General features: G+C 36.6%; 1 protein-coding gene across 1 annotated transcript in view; it reads right to left on the bottom strand.

The window, feature by feature from the left end:
• Positions 1 to 22385, bottom strand: part of rims3 (regulating synaptic membrane exocytosis 3) — a 57734-nt gene that overhangs the window by 23609 nt on the left and 11740 nt on the right. The window lies entirely within an intron of this gene.

Here is a 22385-nt window from a genome sequence, read left to right on the forward strand (position 1 = left end):
GAGAGAGAGAGAGAAATAGAGGGAGAGAAAGAGAGAGAGAGAGAGAGAGAGAGAGAGAGAGAGAGAGAGAGAGAGAGAGAGAGAGAGAGAGAGAGAGAGAGAGAGAGAGAGGGAGGCAAAAGACGAGACCTACCAATAAGAAAATAGAGCTCAGGAGAGATAAAAGTCCGAAAAAAGAATAAATGATCTGAGGGAGTCATAAAAATACCAAACTCACTATTCGCATGAGACATTTTCTTATACCAGTTTAAATTCAATTCATTTGATTTGAATGATCTACAATATTTGGACCTACAGACTATACATTTTGTGCACAAGATGATATGCAAGTGTATCTGAAACCGAATATTCGTTATGATTATTTTTATTATTATTATTATTATTATTATTATTATTATTATTATTATTATTATTATTATTATTTTATGTGATACAAAGTGACTCAGGATTGCTAAATCAACAAAACACAGACTGGGAAAGTGTGTGTGTGTGTGTGTGTGTGTGTGTGTGTGAGAGAGAGAGAGAGAGAGAGAGAGAGAGAATTCAAATTATTGTTGTTATTATTATGATTATTACAGCTGGACTCTAACGTAATGTAATATTGATGCATGATATAGTAGGTAATAAATCAATCTAAAAATAATGTTTAAGAATAGAAGGCAGTTGAGATCAACATAAAAATTTAGAAGGCAGTTGAGATAAGGCTTTGAGAATAAGGTCTTCAGTAGAACTGACACGCACAGAAACCATGCCTCCTTCATTGTGACTGATAGACACAGAGGCCACGCCTCCTTCACTGTAACTGACAGACACAGAAGCCACGCCTCCTTCATTGTGACTGACAGACACAGAGGCCGCACTGAGTGTTCTCAGCTCCTCTCCGCTCTGTGCCTTTTTCAGTGTAATATAGATTAGCGCATCGCTACCGACTTTCTCTTGGCTCTGCTTATTGGCTCAAGGCACAGCAGCCACATTGCTCCCTGCATAGCAACAGTGCCCATGCAATGTCTTATAGAAACCATAGTACAATATTTCAGCCAACGAACACACTTGTGTTGGATTTCATTTGAAGAATGGCTCCTAAATTGTCCTGTAGCATCTAGTCTTCAGGTAGAAGGGCTTAACTTTCACTTAGAGTCAGGGAGGATCATAAGAGTGTGTGAGTGCGTGCTTGTGTGTGTGTGTGTATGTGTGTGTGTGTGTGTGTATATACATTTTAGTCCTGCAGTGCTCTGATTTAAACTGCCAAACCTTTCATCTTCAAAGATAACAAACCAGAGGTGGCATGACATTAAAGCTGAGCTCTTACAGCCATATAGAGAGCTCACACTGAGCCGGAGCTCTTTCATGTGCACATTTTCAACTTGTTCACCAAAGCCGGCATAATATAGATGCGAAACTGCTCACAAGCCAGATAACTCAGTTAGAGATCCAATATCCAGTATTTCCGCATTTTAGTAAATTATCTTATAGTATTTAAATGTAGTAAACATTTTATTACATGCTATTTAAATTAATTTTTATGTTCTAAAAGGACATTTTAATTTTTATTCTTTTGAGGTTCAACTTTTTAGGTAAACATTCAGGAATTGGGAATATGGAGATTATGACTGGGGATTGTTCCAGAATTATGATCATATTATTCAGACAGAATCTCTCAGAGATGTGACCAAATCGCATATTCAGTAGTTTTACCTCATGTTTCAATGACTGCACACACACACCGTGAACACACACACACACCGTGAACACATCCTTTATATCTTGACAAAATGTGAGAGGATTTTATGTTTGAGAGAGTTCTTTAAACTTCTTTTTTTAAAGTGATTCACCCTGTTTGCTTCATCCTTTTACTGCTCTGTACTAATTACAGAGTAAAATCCAGAAAAACTGTAATGAGCTGTTTGTGCTGGACTGAAACACTTCACACTCGCTTCTGATAAACTTTTAATTTCTCAGAAATGTTTAGTCAAGTGCAAGCATAATGTTTAAGTAAAGAATAAAGGACCTGGGGTGCTGGTGTGCTGTTATAGAAAAATAATCAATAACAGGGTGCCGTTATTAATAGTAACTTCATAATTTCCCCCTGCACTACCTCACTTTATTGCCTTATTCAGAACTGCACTACCTCACTTTATTGCCTTATTCAGTAATCCACTGCTCCAATAATTAACTATCCTGGACTCCTGCGAATAAACACGTGTGGGGCTTTTGTTTGTTTTAACAACAACAACATTATAATCATAAATCAGAATAAAACAATAGGCTTCTGTTGTGATGTAACAGCAATAATAGATGTCTAATAATAGAAAATAACCTATAAAGCCTTTTGGTGCACAGTGATGTTTGTCTCAAGGGAAAGCCTTTAATGCCACTTTGACCTTTTGGCCTGAGGAGAATTGCTTCTGAAGGATGTTGGGACATTGCAGGTTAGCATTTAGACTGTTGTTTTGGAAAGTCTTTAAAGAAGAGTGCTGGCTGGTGGATAGCTGCTTGTTGTGAGGTTGAGACTAAATGTCAGCTGGCATTAGAGAAGCCTTCAGGGCAGCAGAGATGGAGTAATGGCTGGTAGGCTGCGAGAAGAGGACAGTCACGTCGCTAGATACGTTAAGCAGGTAAAAGTGCAATCGCTTGTCTGAATCGATCCTCTGATAGGAGTTAAAATACAGCTTCAAAACTTTTACATTTACTTAAAATATTACATTAAAGCTACAATAATAAAAAACACAACTGAATGAAAATCGCAATAACATTTTAGTTCTGCCCGCTTTTACCAAGGAACTGTGTTAGCTAGGGGTAACTACGAAAATCTTTTTGGCTAATGTTATCTAGAACAATAATAGTCTGATAGCTGAAGGTCTGGACTCCATATCAGCTCTTGTAGAATAGAATAGAATAGAATAGAATAGAATAGAATAGAATAGAATAGAATAGAATAAAAATCAGACAGACATTAAGTAGAGGGAAATGAATTATTGGCAAAGGACCACAGAAGAAGACGTCTGACTGACATGTAAAGCAACCAATCACAGATAAGTTTTGTTCTGCATCATGTTTAGGGTCTACAAAAATAGACCAGCATGCAAAGTAAATGAATGAGCCTATACCCTGAACATCACATCATTTGGAAAATTCAGCATTTAACTGATCCTCATAACTAATCCTTCTTCAATGAGGGAAGGAGAGCTTCATGACGGCTTTGGTTTCAGATGGATGGTTAAAAAACGTGACACGCGTCTCGCAGAATGTCAGGATCCAGCCCGGACTTTGGCCATGTGCATTTGTTTATGTTCTGTGTTTAGGTGTCTGCCCGGCCCTTGTCTCATACTCCCACCTCTATACACCTGTTCCTCATGTGTTAATTGTCATGTGTATTTAACCGTGACGCGTTGCCTATGGTGCCGCGGAATCCTTGCTGTTGTATTTGTCGTCTTTGTCTTTGGTCGTGTCTTTGTTCCTGTTTTGTGTTTTTCTAGTTAATAAATCCAGTTTATTTTAGCTATCCTGCATTTGGGTCTGTTTTTATCCCCGTATCACTAACATAGAAATCCTGTAGACTCCAACCAATCAGATAACGACTTTAAAGCTCCAGAAGTATTTTCAATTTTGTGTGTATACATCAGACTTTCAGACAAAGGTTTGCGAGCGTGGCATCCGAGAATGAGATAATATCTCATACTGTACTATAGGAACTAACTGAACTGAAGAGTAGAACCGGCTGTGATTAATGATAAAGCAGCAGATAGATAACAATGTTGAGTATTAAATCTCAGCCTCATTCTCAAGGTCACGTTTGTTCAATTGCCTTAAATCGCTGTACAGGGGTCATGTTACATATGTAGTGGATAGAAATAAGCAATTAAAATTTTATTTTAAGAGCATTTTGTGCTTTAAGTCGATTTTCATAACACTGAGAATGAAAACATTTTGCTTTAAACTCCACACTCTGAGAACGAGAGCAAACTTTATTGGGCTAGTTGGATATCACCTCGCTAATTAGCCTGCTACACAGTTAGGAAACCATCCATTTAGCAGAAACAAGTGTAATATAATTGAACAAAGAGCACAGTAACGCTCAAGTAAACAAAACAACGTCTAGCAGCACTACATTCACACTTCCACAGCATTAACTTAAATCTAAACAATGTGCTTAACAGACTAGCCTCGCTATGCGCATGAAACACTGTATACACTGTGAATCCTCACATTAGATTGACTTACGAGTGTATGAATGAGTGCATGGTGATGAGGCTTGGTAAAATAAGGAGGAAATAAAGAGAAGAAAGCAGAGGGTGGATGAAAGGAGACAGATTTGTTGGTGAAACGATATGTAGCCTTGTTTTGGTTTCTGTGTGTCTCAGCACCTCTCACATATGGCACCCTGTGGGAGCTTTAGTGCAGCTCGTGTTGGAGCGAAATTGAGTTTGTGTGTGTGTGTGTGTGTGTGTGTGTGTGTGTGTGTGTGTGTGTGTGTGTGTCTGTGTGTGAGTGTTTCAGATTACATCGTAATTCTGTGTACTTGTTTGTGCCAACTCCGCCTTGATATATACAGTATATATCAGGTAAAGGCTTGTATTTGTGTCTTTGAGTGTGTTTATAAGCTCATCTTTCTTTCATAGCCATTTTTTATTCCTTACATATCATTCCTGATATCACTTTTAACGACTTCCCATCATTCATTAAATGTGACATCAGGTACGCTACGTTAGGAACGGAACGAAATAAAAAACACGATGAAAAGCAGGATGTGTCCATCTTTAATTAGAACACAACTGCAATCAGTAAAGTGCTGTAGTATCCGGCATCATGCCACCCGATCTTTGATTATCTTCAGCATGAAGAACAGTACCCGTGTAAGCTGTTACTATAGAAACATATCAGATAAGAATGCTTGACCCCCTATGATTTACCTTGTAGCTGGAAATACTGAACAACCTGCTTTGCTGTTCTAGAAACTTTTGACCTGTAAGATTCGTACATTCAACATATCTCGTTTCTTCGCTGTGTCTGAGATGTTGTCTCTAATATTATCTCTGATAAAGAAACTCATAAGACTCTTAAAAGTCCTTCTCACTACTCCTAACTCTATTAAGTGTTAAGATGCTTTATGAATAGTTTTTATCTTTACTAGGATTTCCTCTTTCATTTCAAGATGAGACGCTCACATTTATTCGAATTTTCTTAGACTTTTGTCACTACCAGAAACACTTTACACTAAGAATTTTCATGTATACGAGCCCTAGCCCTGATCAAATCATAAAAAAATAAACAAAAACAACTCACTCCTCTATAAGAGCCTCTACAAGGTAAATCTGAGCTCAGCTAATGCCCAAACCCAGCAGAAGGACAAGCACATTACATGTACTCAGTACTGCTTAAGCACACAAACTCTGTGGTGAGACACAAGCATTAGACACTACTTTCTCTTTGGGCCAAAAATAACCCACTTTCAAGGAATAGGCTGCCATTTCTCATCCTAATCACCATGTGATAGCGTAGTTATCATGCGCAACAATATTTATAAACCCTTTTTTGAACTTTTCTTGAGAAAAAGGAAAAAATGTGTTTACTCTGAACTCACTCACTCTTTATTCGAGTCTAAGGCCAGTCGCTGAATTCATTCATTCATTTCTACCGCTTATCCGAACTACCTCGGGTCACGGGGAGCCTGTGCCTATCTCAGGCGTCATCGGGCATCAAGGCAGGATACACCCTGGACGGAGTGCCAACCCATCACAGGGCACACACACACTCATTTACTCACACAATCACACACTACGGACAATTTTCCAGAGATGCCAATCAACCTACCATGCATGTCTTTGGACCGGGGGAGGAAACCGGAGTACCCGGAGGAAACCCCCGAGGCACGGGGAGAACATGCAAACTCCACACACACAAGGCGGAGGCGGGAATCGAACCCCAACCCTGGAGGTGTGAGGCGAACGTGCTAACCACTAAGCCACCGTGCCCCCAGTCGCTGAATTATTTTACGTAATTCTATATAAATAACAGGAAGTTTATAATAAAAATCACAAAAACATTTTCCCTACAATAAGGTAGCCCTGTCTTTAAAGAGTGGGATTGAATCAGATCTAAAGATTAAAGTACAAATATAGGATGAAATATTCAATTCAATTCAATTCAAATTTATTTGTATGGCGATTTTTACAATTGACATTGTCTCCAAGCAGCTTTACAGAACATAAACATAGAACAAAAACTTTTTATAAAGAATAATATAAAGATTAATAGAATACAAAATTCAAGATTAATATTAGATAGATTTAGTTCATAATGTATATGTGTTTATCCCCAATGAACAAGTCTGAGGTGACTCAGGCAACAGTGGCAAGGAAAAACTCCCTTAGACGGTAAAGAAAGAAACCTTGAGAGGAACCAGACTCAAAGGGAAACCTCATCCTCATATGGGTGACACTGGAGGGTGTGATTATAAATATACAGTCAAACAAATGTTGTATTGATGTAAAAGATCACATGGAGTTCACATCTCCTTTTTAGTATCGCAGAGTCTGACTGGAGCTGGTAGATCTCTAGATGAAATACAAGAATTCAGCAAAAGCCCTCAGATATCCTTTATAACATAAAACAGTTAAACAATGTTATTAGTAGTTCTTTAATCCGTTAACTAAACTAAGTAAGTCCATACTGTATTATTTTTAAGTCGTAAAGATGTTCATTTTGCTCTGAGAATAAAATACTCTAACTCTGTGTCTGTGTTCGTCTGGAGATTGGGTGGCACTTTGTTTAAAACGTTTAAAGACATCATTGAAATGAAGGCGAGGAGAGATTTTATTTCCGCCATCAGGTTATAAGCGTCTTGTGAAAAGTGGCTGATCTAAAACAAACAGTCTGACTCTAAACATCAGACAACGGAGGAGAAGCGATCGTCTCCCACAACACCAGAGACAACTGAAGAGGTGGAAGCACAAGATAAACTACTGCAGCAGATGGAGGAAAAACACATCAATTCTGTTTGGTCTGCTTTTTTTTGTAATATTTTTTTGATCCTGATGGTGACAAAGGCGGTCAGCATTTGTGCTCGAGACTGAAGTAAAACGTCATAAAACAACTGTTTTTTGTTCTGCCCACAATTAATGGTTACACAAATTGTCAGAATTTGGTTGTTTTTAACTCTCACTCACTCTCTCTCACTCATTTTCTACCGATTATCCGAACTACCTCGGGTCACGGGGAGCCTGTGCCTATCTCAGGCGTCATCGGGCATCAAGGCAGGATACACCCTGGACGGAGTGCCAACCCATCGCAGGGCACACACACACTCTCTCATTCACTCACGCAATCACACACTACGGACAATTTTTCCAGAGATGCCAATCAACCTACCATGCATGTCTTTGGACCGGGGGAGGAAGCCGGAGTACCCGGAGGAAACCCCCAAGGCACGGGTAGAACATGCAAACTCCACACACACAAGGTGGAGGCGGGAATCAACCCCCCAAACCTGGAGGTGTGAGGCGAACGTGCTAACCACTAAGCCACCGTGCCCCCCAGTTGTTTTTAACAATAAAAGAAAATTATTTTAAAAGTTTAAGTGTGTAAAGAAATACATCGTCTGTATACACAAACCAGTGTGTGTGTGTGTGTGTGTGTGTGCGCACAGAGTGTGCCATTATTTAAAAAATACCGACAGCATCTGCATATAAGCCTTGATTTCATCCCAAGGCTCAGGAATGAATCACAGTGAGATAAATCAGAGCAGATATCGAGACTCTGTCATAACTTACTCATTGCTCTTCCTCTCCCAGAAGCCGATACCACGATTCTCTCGAGTGGTGGATCAGCTAACACTTCATCCTACATCCTATTCACCCGTATAAACCTTTCAGCGCTCAGATCGCCGAGGGACCAGCGAGCCGTATGTTCTGTATACAAGCTGTAGAAGCGCAAAGCTCCGTCTTTATATCGGTAAACAAACATGAAGTTTATTTTTTCACCATTAAATAAATTAAATAAAGTGCTAGCAAACTTTCAGCTAAGACACAACAAAAGTCACAGAAGTCATGTGTCCTAACACGACCTTGGTTACAGTTTTTTTAAACCTTTACAGTTTTCGGTAGCTGTTTGCGGAATCTTGCACAGTCTCATCCCAGTTAGCCGTGAACGTACTGATTGTTCATTTGACTCTTGCTTTCTAACGCCACCATTCCTGCATATGATTCCTAAACCATCTCCTCACACTAATGCATGTTTATTTACACATGTTTAATCAGGTTTATTATCCAGTGGCTTTATTATGGAACGCTGTATGGCGATAACATTATAAGTATGAGCTATTTCGAAGGGCTACAGCTGATCACAATGGAGAATGTCGTAAACATTATAATTTGTTGTTTGTACATGCAAAGGAACGCAAAGTGGCTCAAATATTTTTTAAATCCAACGACAATGCTGCTATTTGGTGGAGTCCAGGTTCTTAAACCAGCCTGAATCTCTTCACTGATATTACACTACTGAATCATTTAGCACCATCAAATGTCATGTACATACACATGCTGGTGCAATGCTGTGTTAAACACACACACACACACACACACACACACACACACACACACACACACACACACACTCTCAGGAGGACAGCAGATATCTACTGTATCTGTCAGCAGAAGAGGAACACGGCTCCACACCGATGATACACCACACGTTAAGAATCATAGCCTTGTGTTGTTGCTTCGTGTTCCTTTATTTCTGTTTCCGAGATCATAAGTTAAGATGCATAAATTATGTTTCACCAAAACGGCACACTGGGGAGCCGGTTTAGTGAAAGAGGTAACAGTCGGTTTGCTTTAAACACTGCTACTGTATGTGCGATGAGAACAAAACAAAAACAGTGAACCTCACACTTTAATCAAGTTCTTGTCCAGACATAACTCAAGTACTTAATCTGAATAAAATCTTTAAAGTACCAATGATGTGGCTTTTTAGCTGTGATTTGATTCCATATACTGTACTGGACTGTAATATAATTCCTCCTAATAATGATATCATGCTTGAGTGACTTACAGAACAGCCAATAGCATTCAAGATATACAGACATACTGAATTAATCTGAAACAACCAAAGTGTGACTTTAATGGTGTGAAGATATTACACTTGGCTAACAAGGCAAAAAAGAAGAAAATACAAAATAAAAAATGTAAGAAAAGAAAAACGCACAGGAGCTTGGAAAAGTATATTGGACAAAATCAAATGTTTGAAAGAAAAACAGGCAGAATTAGCAACAGTTAATGTGATATATGATTTGGGACGTTAGATATGTACAAAAGTATCAGTCCATCCATCTGAGTATATACAAGGAGACTTGGGGCCCAAGGTATCAATCCATTTCAGGACACACCCAAACAATTATTCACACACTATGGACATTTTAGAGATACCAATCGGCCTATAATGCAGGTCTTTGGATTGGAGGAGGAAACCGGAGAACCTGGAGGAACAGGCATGGAGGCAGGTCTCGAACCCCAAACCTGGAGGTGAAAAGCAAAAGTACTAACCACTGTTATTTTCCTTGTTGGAGAATCTGACCATGGTTGTGTGTGTGTTTGTGTTTGTGTTTTTCCAATAATAGCCTTTTAGGTAATAAAATAAAATGTAATTTTGTTGTACCTCTAGTATCAATCTGCTGCTTTAAAAGCTCTGTGTACTGTGTTTGTATTCTGTGAATGAAAGCATCCACTAAGTGAATAAACATAACGGTAAACTAGTAAACAACTCGGCAATTTTCCTGCCTAATGTGTTGTGCCTGCACTAATGTGATCCTGCGCTCAGTGGCTGATCTTAGCACCGCTGGTTTGTGGTGATTCATTCCCTTTGGCCCTTTTTTAATGCATGCGTCTTTCACTCCTTGTCACTTACCCGGTTATATTTAGCGCTCGCTGGCTCTGGCATGAGTTGCTGTACCAGCGTTCCTAAGTGAATTCCCACATTTGCTCAGTAGCATGTCAGAGCTTAAAGATTACTCCAAAGCTATATGCTAGCATAGAAGATTGGCGTGTGCGTGTGTGTGTATGTGTGTGTGTGATTACAAATATGGCAGCGGATAATGGTAGAAAACCTCTAACAGAAATGTAACACATTAATTATAAGCTAATCGTCTGCACTCATGGCTTTGTTTCAGTGCCTCACCAGGCACTAGGAAGATTTCAAACATTCAGATCAACAGCTTTGGAAGTTATTTCAAAAAATATATCCAAATTCCTGTGCTGTGTGTTTGTATGCAGTGGGTTTATGCTGTATATTGTACTTTTCTTCACCTTGCTATTTTTCTCTTTAGATATCGTCTTATTCAAAGTGACGGCTTGATCGACAGACACTTCCTCAAGGCTCTGATACAACAGCAGCAACTAGCGTATGCTAACTATGGCTCATACCTACCCAAGAATAAACCAACAAGAAAATGAGATGGTGTGAGTGAGAAAAGCTGGAGGGAAGGATTACTAATTATTACATTAACTATTCCTTTCTGCGCCGATCAAATGTGACGCTTTTTCACTACGAAACTACAAAAAAAAAATTTGTGTTTCTAAAAATGTTGTTATGTTTCTCAGCAAAAAAAATTTATTTGGAATATAGTTAAATAGCTAGCCTTAATGTTAACTAGCAAAATAATCAAACTAGCCAAGCTAGGTGCAGACAGTGTTCTGGAAATTACTTTTGTATTTGTAATTTGCTAAGGATTTTAAATAACTAAGATACAGCTAAACAAGGTTTTTGTTAAATTAGCTATCTACAGTACTAGATGCTAAGAAATGGCAGCTAACTACATTGTATTATGCAGCTAATTTATTACAGAATATAGTTTGTTCTCCACTTTTAGTAAGAAAAAAGTAATAACAACAAAACAAAAACAGAACAAAGCAAAACGAAGTTACTTTTAGTTCATTTCTGGAAATATGTAGCTAGATAGACAGCGCTAATGGCGCTATGTCACAATTCAATTCGATTCATTAAACCGGCTTCATGAATCTATTTGATTCTTAATATTTTGAACTAAAATTTGAATGAAGAATCTTCTTTTTTTGGTGGAAAAATAATAATGACAAAATAATGACAAAATAATAACTCATACATAAACAAATTAAATAAATCCAAAATTATAACTGTAAGTTTAATATTGTGATCAAAAATCTCAATTAATTAATTAGAAGAATTTGAAATTATTGAGTGAATCATAACGAGCTTCATAGCAGCACCTGAGGAGTCATTTTAAGTGGAAATAGATAGTGTGTATAATAGTTGGTGTTTGCTCCAAGTTTGAACCCATTATTGGTGTTAGTCATCGTGATCTGAAGCTATTGTTCAGTGTACTGAAGAAAGACATTTATAACTATATGATTATGGCTATAATTAAAATTTAAAAAATAATGTTTTTTGTTCTTGTTCAATAATCTGTGCATATAATTATAATACATGTTAGTAATTACTGGACAAACGATCTTTGTTTTGATATCTTAACATACTACTGCATGGTACCAGGTAAATAAAATGCTTGAGCATTACTGTAGATTCATGCTAGTTCTAATGCTAGTCTGTACTGGACTGCTGTACATCACAATAGAGATGTGTGTGTGTGTGTGTGTGTGTGTGTGTGTGTGTGTGTGTGTCAGTGTCTTAACTCTTCAGGGTGTTAACATTCTTCAAGGCCCTGTGGGAGTGGCCATGTGAGTTGTTTTTAGGAGCTAAGAGCTCATTAAGAGATCAGGAATGGAAAAGTGGGTGGATGAGTCACTGCTTTGCTGCTTTATTCTGCACAAACATTTTTATCCGTGTGCTCAGAATAAACCCGAACCAAAAAAATCTATAAAAAATCACGCTCCACTGTAACTCTGTACCTGTTACTCAACCACGTAAAGTGAGAAATACGAATACAGACGAGCTCAGCAGTTATTTAGGGTGGAGATCTGGACTAAACTCGCTTCCATACAGAGAAACTAGAGGTGAAAAGTTGGGGATTTATACAGACAGATTCTTCAGCACAACCCATTATAAGCATGATGTATCATATTTCTATTCTCACCCTCATACAAAACTCAACACGTGACAAGTAAAAATAGAATTATTTTTTTTTTATTTATTTGTTCACTTTTTCAGTTATTTTACAAATATACAGATATTTTTGAGTAAAAATCTATCTATCTATCTATCTATCTATCTATCTATCTATCTATCTATCTATCTATCTATCTATCTATCTATTTATCTATCTATCTATCTATCTATCTGTCTGTCTGTCTGTCTGTCTGTTTGTCTGTCTGTCTGTCATCTATTCATTCACTGATGAAACTTCGTTTCTCTATTTCTTTTAAAATATATATATATATATATATATATATATATATGTATATATATATATATATATATATATATATATATATACACACATATATATACATATACATACATATATATATATACACACATATATATACATATATACACAGAGGTGGGGAGTAACGGAGTAACGGAGTAAAAAAAAAAAAAAAAAAAAAAAAAGTTTTACTCCGTTACTGTACTTAAGTAAATTTTTCTGGTACTTTTTACTTCTTACATTTTCAAAACAGACTCGTTACTTTTAGTATTATTTCTTCTCATTGAGTGCTGTTTCCAGCCTATCATCCTATCATTGTGCGGCTTTTTCACCATGTCACTGGTGTATTATTTACTGCCTATCAGACATAGACTAAGGATAGCGGAGCTAACAATGAGCAGCACGCCTACAAAAGGAATGGCTAATGTTAATTCAGAGGGAGTCACCGATGTTAAAATAACTAACAACGAGGACATTCCTGAACACCCATGGCCATATATGAGGGGGATGTTTGAAATAATCGGCGTCAAAAAGGAATCCTGGCGAATGCGTTGTGAATTGTGTCAACCCAAAAAACACAAAGTGCTGGCTTTCAAGAATTCGCCATCAAATTTGAGAAAGCACATAGGAGGTAATCTAATGTTTTATTGTTATCTTTCTTGTCATGAGCCATTTTAATGTTTTCAGTAATAATAGTGTTTGCTATGTGTCTAATGTTAGCATAAATTTTTATGAATGCACATTTTGGACATGTGCTTGATTAGTGAATGTTAGTTAACTTTGCTAACTATACATTTGTAATGTTAGCTAGCTGCTATTTTTATTGGAATATTAATTAACTTAATTCACCATCATTATATCACCCCCGGGTGCATAATGTTTACTTTTAAGGAACTGTAATTCTGTTAGTTGGATAAATTTTCTATGTCCTATGTGTCTGTCTGTTTCTTAAATCTACTTGTCACTTCTAGAGAAAGCACACCAATCACTTGGAGAGGTATACCCAGCTCACTTCAACTGCTCTAAAAAGAAGATCGTCAGATGAAGGACCCTCGTCAAAGCAAATGAAAACAAGAGGGTCTCACAGCACAGCGTACATAACGTCCAGTTACCAGCATGACACTAAACAGGCAGTAGTAACGGCGACTTTTTACTTAAGTACATGTCAGAGCCCATACTTCTTTACTTTAACTTGAGTAAAAGAGTAGACTTTTACTGGAGTCTTTTAAAAAATTAGTATCTGTACTTTACTTGAGTAAAGGATGTGTACTTTTGCCACCTCTGTGTGTGTATATATATATATATATATATATATATATATATATATATATATATATATATATATATATATATATAGCTTCTTCACGTATATATTGCAAATGGCAGACACAGTGAACACCAGATGTTAGGTTGATGCATCTTTCTAAGATATGTACTTGGTAAGAAAAAGTCTCACCTCTCCTTTGGCTGGTAAATGGATCTTTTAAAAGGAACCTTTTCTGAAAGGTTGTAAGTTTCTGCTTCTAACCTTTAAAGGATCCCTCAAGGGGCAAATGATAGCATCATTTAGACTGCCAGATTAAACTTTTTTTTTCACTCAAGAGCATTGATGTCCTTTTGTTATGAGGATTCTTTTTGACTGTTTGCGTTTGTGTAAAGTATAATTTTGCATTAGTTTTAGCATGAATTGGCAGCAGACAGAAAGGTTTGGACTCTGCTGAAACCTAACGGCTGCCTGCAGCGTGATGTGGAATGCTGTTGACATTTGCTTTGACCTCTGGATCAATATATCGATCGTTATGTTGTCTGCCTGTGTAATTTTACACCTTGACTGCCACAAGTGAATCAAGGCAAGAGGCTGAGGTCAAAAAACCTTGTTAAAAAACGTGAACAAAGGGACCATTTTTAAGTGTAGTTGTAGTTAGCGTATATAATTAACCAATAAAATGCTGCTGCAGCAAAATTAACGACGTGGTGAGAAGTTGAGATACCTTTTCCACTGTGAAGATGAGTATCTTCCAATTACATCAAGTGTTTAATACTGTATACTATACTATAGTATACTATACTATCAATAAGAATAAGAGCTACTGTTACAGGAAATCAATCAACACCTCCTGACCAATCAGATTTGAGAATTTAAATCACCATGGTGATATACAAATTACTATTATGTTTTTTTTGGACTATTTACACTTGGTATTAAACATCTGAAGGTGCAGGATAAGTCGAGAGAACACTATAAAAACAGATAGACCATGAAATTACAGTGCAAATATTCTACTTAAAATAAACCTACTGAAGTATCAGTTACAGCAAAGCCATATAAAAACACTCACACAGCAAATTTCAGAGAACATTTTAAGGTTGTATTTATGATCAACTCAATGATCGTATCAAGTGTTCTAATCTGACATGATTTATAAGACGATTGTTTTTAAATAACATTTATAACTATTAATAATCTCAGTGCTGATGCTAATGGGTGCTAACATTAAAGGATTTCTGAGAGGATTTTCAGATTATATTCATACAGTAAACGATCAATCGAAGCTAATATTAGTGAGGTATGTACATAAAGGTTAACACTCACAATGCTAACATTAGGATGTGCTAACCTGACAGATTGCTGAGAAGATTTTTAGGTCATTTAACAATCTCAAGGATTATACTACTCAGTTAGCTAAAATACGCTAAACTGACAGGATTTCTGTGAGGTTTGTTCACTCATATTCATAAAAGTCAACAATCTTAGTGCTAATGCTAACGTGCTAATCTGACAAGATTTCTAAGAGGAGTTTATGCTACAGTATATTCATAACAGCTAACAATCTCAATGCTAACAGGACAGGATTTTCATGGATTTTCAGGTAATATTATGGTTTATACTGGTATGGTATATACACTCACAATGCTAACTTTAACATGCGCTAATCTGTCAAGATTTCTAAGAGGTGTTTATGCTGACATCATTTCTGAGAGAATTTTAAAAAGTCCACAATGCTGACTGCTATCTAGCTCTAGAACCTGACACATATATATAAAATTATTTTGAGCTGATTGGGTTTTTTTTTTTCGATTCAGAATTTTTTGAAGAACAAAAAGCAGTCCTGTTTAAAATGAGACTTAAAGTAGCACAGCATAAACACTATATTAGCTCGCTTAGTTAGTCAGCTTGCTCTTTAGTACTCTTTTTTAAAGGCTTTCTTAAAGTTTCTTAAAGAAGTTATCGTGACATAAATCTGAACGTAGTGTAAAATCAGCCGAGATTATTATGATAACATCAGGAATTGTTCAGGAAAAAAATCTTGCGGAATATCTGCGTGTGTGTGTGTGTGTGCGCGAGTGTGTTTGTGTGACATTTTAGAGCAGCATGGTCTCATCTTTGTCACCGCTTTCACAGAGCATCTAAATTTAGCAGGCACCCTTCGTTAGCAGGATGAGAATATTGACAGATCTTTTTGACAGGCGCGTTCGTTGGGACCGGTCTTGCCGTCGCCATGGAGACAGAGGCGGGTGGCATGCAGATGTAGCTCCCTTATATACCACTAAACATTCTACTCGTCTCTTTAGGCACTCACCACCGAAGACTGGCTTTAAAAACATGTGCTACATTGTGTTCGTTTGTGTGTACACCCAATCCAACTCATTCCCGATTCATTCCTTATATAATGCACATTTTAAAGTTATACATTTTCCTACCTAATCTCCTCTCTCTGCTGTGTCTGTTGTGTGTGTATGATTCCCACAAACAGTAATGTTTCTGTAGTGAGAAAAAAGAGACGCTGCAAAACCCTCAGGAATGTGAGCAGATGTATTTATTTATTTTATTTATTTTACTGTACTGCTCCAAAGTTGGAGAGTAAACATTCTAAGCTTTTTGTTAAGATTCAGGCTCAAATGTCCTTCTCTACAGAAAAATGTTGAGGGGAATGGAGTCAGACCTGATCCAGCTCTCCTACCTGTGTGGACTCTAACCAAATGTCCAGGGGAACGGAGTCAGACCTGATCCAGCGCTCCTACCTGTGTGGACTCTAACCAAATGTCCAGGGGAACGGAGTCAGACCTGATCCAGCTCTCCTACCTGTGTGGACTCTAACTAAACGTCCAGGGGAACGGAGTCAGACCTGATCCAGCTCTCCTACCTGTGTGGACTCTAACTAAACATCCAGGGGAACGGAGTCAGACCTGATCCAGCTCTCCTACCTGTGCGAAGTCTATCCAAAAGTTCAGGGGGTGAAATCAGACTGGACCCAGCACCTTTATCTTAGGAGGAATCTATCCAACAGTCCAAGGGAGGGAGTCAGACTTGAACCAGCACCTCCTACTTGTGTGGAGTCTAACCAAAAGTCCAGGGGAAGGACTCAGACCTGATCCAGCTCTCCTACCTGTGTGGACTCTAACTAAACATCCAGGGGAAGGAGTCAGACCTGATCCAGCACCTCCTACCAGGGTGGAGCCTAACCAAATTTCCAGGGGTTAGAGAGACATATGTGTGCTTCAGGCTGGATATGTGTGTTTAATATATGAGTGCATCCTGTACAGCATCATGTGGGTTATGTTTCTGACCACAGGTGAAATGGATCAGGTTCAGAACCATCCTCTGGACTTAATATCTCAATGTTAGAATATCTCAAGTTCCTCATATTCGCTTACTTACAGTATAAGCATTATCTTCCCTACTGATTCGTTGTCCTCCTTCAAGGTGCAATCTGATCGTTCAGTAGACAAAAAGCACTAGTCACTCTGCATGAAGACTTTTATGAAAAGTCTTATTATTTTTATACACAGTCTAATATGGAAAAGGTGCAGGTTCTAAAATCCCAGTTTTACAGAAAGCCCAAATGGATATGTGACAAAGTGAAATGTAGAGCAGACAGAAATCAGGCCAAGGCTCCAATGGCCCAGACAGGTTAATCACAGATAGGCCAGATATCCCTTGGGCTTCTGTAACCTTTGGGCAGCGCTTGAGAGACTGCGGAAAGGTCAACCAGCCTCGAGCAGACAGCAAAAACCCAGGTCACTGAGACAAACCAATTTAAACTGCAGGAAGAGTGATAGTGAAAGAGAAGAAAGGAATAGTCCAAACAAGCAAAGCAGCTGCATTTTGTTAATATTTATGTGGTTTTAAAAAATGTCAGACAGAAATGACTTCAATCATTAAAATATAATATAAACTAAAGTATTCCACTTTCTCACTAAGAAACTGCAGGAAGACACAGATGTAGGTTTATTAAGTCATAACTCATGGTTAAGTTATGAGTTCAAAGCACAGGACTGCTAGAAAATCACTGTTGAACTGTTGAGAAAGATTGTGTCTTAATTATAAATAAACAAGAATAAACAAATAAATTAATTAATAAATCAAGAACTGTCAAGGCAGAGCTTTAATTGTATTACTCCATACCTAAATAAGCAAGCATAATAAAACAAAACAAACAAACAAACAAATAAACACATATCAAGGCAAAGCTTTAAACAAATGAGCACAGAAATAAACAAACAAAAAATAAATAAATATGTAGATGTCCATGCAAAGCTGTAAAAATTTTACTCCATAAATAAGCAAGCAGACATAATAAATGAATAAAAAAAAATTAACAAACAAATGCAAACAAACAAAAAAGGTAAAACTATAAACAAATGACCACAGACACAAATGAATGAATAAATAAATAAATAAATAAATAAATAAATAAATAAATAAATAAATATGTAGATGTCAAGGCAATGCTTTAAAAATATTTATAAATTTCATACATAAACAGAAATTTACGAAAGCAAACAAATAAAAAATTTAAAAAACAAACAAATAAAAATGTAAATGTCAAAGCAAAGCTCTGACATTATACTCCATATCTAAACAAGAAAATATTACTCCATATCTAAACAAGAAAGCAAAGAAATAAAACAATAAACAAACAAACAAGCAAACAAATAAATGCCAAGACAAAGCTTTAAACAAATTGTCATAGACATAAACAAACATACAAACAAACAAACAAACAAATAAATAAATATGTAGATTTCCATGCAAACTGTAAAAATATTACTCTATACCTAAATAATCAAGCAGACATAATAAATGAATCAAAAAACAAACAAATCTCAAGGTAAAGCTTTAAACAAATGACCACAGACATAAATTATTAAACAAACAAACAAACAAACAAATAAATAAATATGTAGATGTCAAGACAAATCTCTAAAAATATTTATGAATTTCATACATAAACAAGAAAGCAAACATAAACAAACAAACAAACAAATAAAAATGTAGATGTCAAAGCTAATCTCTGAAATATTACTCCATACCTAAACAAGAAAGCAAACAAATGGAATGATAAACAAATAAACAAGCAAACAAATAAATGCCAAGGCAAATGTTTAAACAAAATTGCCATAGACATAAACAAGCAAACAAATAAATAAATATGAATTATGTTAAGGCAAAGGCAAACTAAACTATCAAACAATAGATAAACAAACAAAACAAACAAATAAAAATGTGTCATATATATATATATATATATATACAAGTAAAACAAATTCCCTATTCTTAAACAAACAAATAAACAAACACAGAGATGTCAAGGCTCTAAACGATTCCACCAAACTCAATTTAGGGTTCAGTGAAACTCAATTAAAAAATATTTAATATGTTATTTTCTATATTAGGTGAAGCAGGAGAGCAGAACATTAGTGCATGTTTTAATGTAATTACAATTATAGAATTGTAAGAAATATGTCCTATCTTTAGTAAGTTATATTAGTCTGCAGTAGAACTCTACATGTGTCAGTATCCCACCGGTATCCAGAACAGAAGGAATACTCAAGTTATTATTTAGTTCTGATTATCCTGAATGATGCTACACCGGGTGCAGGAACACGCTACACTTTCTTACAGAGACGGACTGATTACTATTCACTACACAAAAACATCTCAGTGTTCATTTCCCGCTCTCCCACGAGGCCGTGCCCCGCTGCGCGCTGCCGAGTCACATATTTACTGTTTCACATTTGCTCCTTTGAGGAATGTGAGAATCTAATCAAAGCACAGAGGGTTAAGAGCTTTACACATGAGCTCAGTGTAAAAACAAGGCCCATTACCTCACTTTTAGCTTGTTTAATGGTTTGAACTCACAGCCTTCCACTTACTGCCTGCGTCACTAACATACTGCACAGTGACCTTTACTGCATAAAGTAACACGACGTTGAGTTTTAAACAAGGGAGAAAACAAGGATTTGGTTCCACTGCAAGTTTAAAATGGCGGATGTTTAGATACAATATAATGTCTGCACTAATGCTAGAAATAAACCATTTGTTTGTTTATTTGTTTGTTTGTATTGATTAAGTGATTATTTCTTTTTATTTAAAATGTATTTTTATTTCATTTGAATTTTATTTCGCCTTCCAGTCAAAACAGTTTATAGTTGTGCAATAAGTATTAATGTTTTTTACATTGCCTTTCACACAAGACAAACTCACTTATTACACATTTACTGAAATTTTACTGTCTTTTCAAAATTTTCAAGTTCTATATTTTTCTGCGTATTGGATCCGTGTTATATTTATTTATTTTTAGCATTTTAGCTTCATAAAATAATTAAAGGTTGTTTTTATTGTGATAATGAACTACTATATTTAACTATTAAACTAGTAAATATGTAACTCCTGTACACTGAACTGAGACATGCTTTGCTGAGAGAACTGTGAGCTCGAGCTGTTGATACTGCGCATGAGTGAATCACTGAACCGATAGAGCAAATCATAGGTACAGAACTGAGAACTGCTTGTTTCGGACGCGTCCGAGAACCGATGAAGTGATACAGCGAATCATCAGTACACTGAACTGAGAACTGTTTCTTTCGGACGCGTCCGACATACTGAGAACCGATGAGCTGTTGTTACTGCGCATGCGTAAATCACTGAACTGATACAGCAACAAATGTAAATTGTTATGATTTAATGTCTTATCAACGTATGAGTGTTTAACTCAGTTGCATTAGTTTTTGAAACAACTGATGGAGCGAAAGAAACATTTCAAAATTCTGGTTCTTTTGTAAGTTTTTGTAAGTTGATGAAGATTAGTTTATTAACTTTATATCTTTAAGACATGTAAAACATCCACGTTTGCACATCAGTGCTGTACTGGGTGTTTTAGTTGCAAAACTTAAATGTAAAAAACATATTCAACTAAAGTTATGATTACAAAGAACTTTTCGAATGTGTTAAATTGATTGTATTAATATCTGCCGGCAGCGGCGGGATGAAGGAATTTACGTCATTACGTCATTGTGAACTGGATTATTGAACTGGTTCATTAAAACGAACTGTCTGAAAGAACCGGTTCACGGAAAAGAACCGAACTTCACATCACTATTGTAAATATGCTAGATATTTATCTGCACTTTTGCACGACTGCTGCATTTTGCACTTCTGGTAGATGCCAAACTGCATTTCGTTCTGTGTACCTGTACAATGCAAGGACAATAATCAATCTATCTATCTATCTATCTATCTATCTATCTATCTATCTATCTATCTATCTATCTATCTATCGATCCATCTAATACAAACAGATACGGAACTTATCTAAGCCACAAAGCTAAAATACTACGGTAATATAAACATAAATGATAATACAGTAATAAAACTGTCATTTTCATATGACGAAAGCCAAAATCATGACTAAATGTTTATCATGAGGTAATTAATCAAAATCTGCATGTTTTAATGTATTGTATTTTAGTAAATACTGATCAAAGTCTCTTTGTCTCTTTCTCTCTCTCTCTCTCTCTCTCTCTCTCTCTCTCTCTCTCTCATCCCCTGGTGGGTCACGGATGACACTGCTGGCTTGAAGTGTGTCATGTTTGGCCCTGTGACAGTTTCACCATGTGTACAGTATATGCTTTACCCGCTCTGTATAATTATTTCACACATAACTAAAATTTCCATCACCATCACACGGCATAAATCTAAAAAGCACACGGATCAGAACAACTTCTTCCAGACAAGATGTTCACCACATAGGTTCCTCTGTGTAAGATTAAACCTAGGAGAAGCCAAGGTTAGCAATGATTCACTGCCAAGCTTGACAACACACACACACTCAGCGTGACTCACTCGGGCAGGGCAGAAGGTTGGCAGAAGGTCCCAGAACCTGACTCACGAACTGTTCATGTTATATTACACTCGAGACCACAAAACGTGGCATATGTTCTTTTATTAACATATTCATGAATATAAATCTATAAAATATTTAATTTTTCATTCTGAATGTCTATAATTGGATATGGCGTCAAACTTTATTTATAGAAAACACTCAAAATCAAAAATAATTTGACTCAAAGTGCTATACAAATCAATCGAACAAATAAGCCAAGACAGAGTTAAATATATGGTATCAATAATATTAATGATCAATAAATGAATTCAAATATGTGTTTAAAATCTAAAGAATTAAAATACATGAATTGCAAGAAGCCGAGTTTACACGAGACTCTCAAAAGAAGTCCTGTGCTCTCTCGTGTGGGATTACGGACGAAGACGATCAATGATTTACGATGACGAGACACCAGAAGTGCCTTGTAAACATAAAGCAAACATTATTCAGCAGCATTACACCAATTATAACACGCTTTTCCACTGTCTCTGGAAATAAGCTTGTCTGAGAGCGACTACTGAAAAGAGATACAGGAGGATAGAAAGAAGGAGAAGAACTAGAAGGTGTTTCTGGCTGTGGCGAGAAGACGAAGAAGATGAAAGGAGAGGATAATGAGACCAGAGGAAGATAAAGAGCGTGTTGTCACGCTAATCTGTAAATCCGTAAGAGGACATGTGCGGACGAGGACAAAGCAAGGACACGACAAAAAAAAAAAAGATGAAGATGATGATGATGATGGATAACAAAGTGAGAAATCTACACACAAACCCAGATGTGAGCTCTAATAATTCACAGTAATTAACTAATCATAATTGTATATTTTACATTATCATAAAACGACATTAAACATAAAAATAAACTACAAT

Source organism: Tachysurus vachellii, chromosome 3 (genome assembly GCF_030014155.1).
Source record: "Tachysurus vachellii isolate PV-2020 chromosome 3, HZAU_Pvac_v1, whole genome shotgun sequence".
NCBI lineage: Eukaryota > Metazoa > Chordata > Actinopteri > Siluriformes > Bagridae > Tachysurus > Tachysurus vachellii.